Source organism: Arachis duranensis, chromosome 6 (assembly GCF_000817695.3).
Source record: "Arachis duranensis cultivar V14167 chromosome 6, aradu.V14167.gnm2.J7QH, whole genome shotgun sequence".
Taxonomy (NCBI): domain Eukaryota; kingdom Viridiplantae; phylum Streptophyta; class Magnoliopsida; order Fabales; family Fabaceae; genus Arachis; species Arachis duranensis.
In genome coordinates, this window is record NC_029777.3 from 90,138,289 (window position 1) to 90,139,548 (window position 1,260).

Sequence of the window (1,260 nt, forward strand, 5' to 3'; positions counted from 1 at the left end):
ATCTAAATCCCTGCCATTGGAGCAAAAACTTTGAGCTAAAGCCTCAATTAATTTCTCTGATGCAATAGAACTGCAAGTTTCATGGACTTCTATCAGAAGATCCTCATCAATTCTTATCTGAATTCTTGCAGATCTGTGATACTGTTAAGACTAATGGGGTTGATCCCGAGGTCTACAGACTTATGCTTTTCCCTTTTGCTGTAAGAGACAGAGCTAGGACATGGTTGACTCACAACCTAGAGAAAGCCTGAACTCTTGGGACAAGCTGGTCAATGCTTTCTTGACCAAATTATTTCTACCTCAAAATATGAGTAAGCTCAAAGTGGACGTCCAAACCTTCAGACAGAAGGAAGGTGAATCCCTCTATGAAGCTTGGGAAAGATACAAGCAATTAACCAAAAGGTGTCCTTCTGACATGTTTCCAGAATGGAACATCATATGTATATTCTATGATGGTTTGTCTAAAATGTCAAAGATGTCATTGGATCACTTTGCTGGTGGATCCCTTCATCTGAAAACACCTGCAGAAGCCCAGGAACTCATTGAGATGGTTACAAATAACCAGTTCATGTACACTTCTGAAAGGAATCCTGTGAATAATGGGATGACTCAGAAGAAAGGAGTTCTCGAGATTAATACTCTGAATGCTATATTAGCTCAGAATAAAATATTGACTGAGCAAGTCAATCTAATTTCTCAGAATCTGACTGGATTGCAAGCTACATCCGGCAGTGCTAAAGATGCCTCCTCTGAAGGAGAGGCTTATGACCCTGAGAATCCTACAATGGAAGAGGTGAATTACATGGGAGAACCCTATGGAAACACCTATAATCCTTCATAGAGGAATCATCCAAATTTCTCATGGAAGGATCAACAGAACCCTCAACAAGGCTTCAATAACAATAATGGTGGGAGAAATAGGTTTGGCAATAGCAAACCTTTTCCATCATCCTCTCAGCAACAGATAGAGAATTCTGAGCAGAGCCTGTCTGGCTTAGCAAACATAGTCTCTGATCTATCTAAGGCCACTCTCAGTTTCATAACTGAGGCACAATCCTCCATCAGAAATTTGGAGGCACAAGTGGGTCAGCTGAGTAAAAGAGTTACTAAAACTCCTCCTAGTACTCTCCCAAGCAATACAGAAGAGAATCCAAAAAGAGAGTTCAAGGCCATCTACACGTCCAACATGGCCGAACCTGTAGATGAGGGAAAGCCAGTGATTCCCAGTGAGGAAGACCTCATGGGACATCCATTAGCCAA

General features: G+C 41.5%; 1 non-coding gene across 1 annotated transcript; it reads right to left on the reverse strand.

Moving 5' to 3' along the window:
* Nucleotides 1-313: 313 nt before the first annotated feature.
* Nucleotides 314-417, reverse strand: LOC127740366 (small nucleolar RNA R71). Its single transcript, XR_008001043.1, has one exon. It is a non-coding gene; the product is annotated as a small nucleolar RNA R71 (small nucleolar RNA).
* Nucleotides 418-1,260: the final 843 nt, after the last annotated feature.